This window comes from Nicotiana attenuata, unplaced genomic scaffold (assembly GCF_001879085.1).
Source record: "Nicotiana attenuata strain UT unplaced genomic scaffold, NIATTr2, whole genome shotgun sequence".
In the NCBI taxonomy this organism is placed as follows: domain Eukaryota; kingdom Viridiplantae; phylum Streptophyta; class Magnoliopsida; order Solanales; family Solanaceae; genus Nicotiana; species Nicotiana attenuata.
The window spans coordinates 355,674-356,426 of NW_017671106.1; positions in this window are offsets into that span (position 1 = coordinate 355,674).

The following is a 753-nucleotide window of genomic DNA, read 5'->3' on the forward strand; positions in this document are numbered from 1 at the left end:
GAGTTAACTGGATTACCTGGGTCTCTCTCTTGTGTTTCACTAGGGGTTCCACCGCTGCCTGAATTAACCAATCCTGAACGAGGATTCTCCAAAGTTTTGTTGTTTGGAGTAGATGTGGGTGGAACAGCAGGTAATTGGCTAACAAAAGCTTGAAGAGCATTATTGACTTGAGAGGCAATAAGTTTTTGCAGAGCCTCATTCATGGTTTCAACATTTTCGAATTGAGCTTGTCCATCTGTGTGAGATCCATCAGGAGTGCCTTCACGAGACCGTCGTGGGGAGCCTCGTGGAGAACCTTGTGGAGAGCCTTGTGGGGAATCACCCTGAAGTTGTTGGATTATCTGAATTTCTGGGTTTCCTTGAGTGTTGTCATTGTTGTTCGACATGATTGATGCAATCAAGAAAATTAGGTTAAGATATGCTTGATTATCAGATTCCCCGTAACGGAACCAATTTGTTTAACCAAAAATTAGATTTTAGGTCAAAGCTTGAATTTAGAAGAACTCGGGTTACTGATAATCGGAAAAGTATATAAGAAAGAGATTTTGAATGATATAATCAGAAAGCAAAAATAACAAAGTTTATTCCAGTAATATTTTTTCGTGTCCTACAGATGTTATGACTTTCTCCTTTTATAGTTAATTTTAAGAGAAAGTGTAATGCCTTTGTCTTAATGAGGCAATTACGAGCAATAAATGACATTAAAAGAAACGTTACTCAATCATTCATATTAAATACAAATTCTCTAACGTA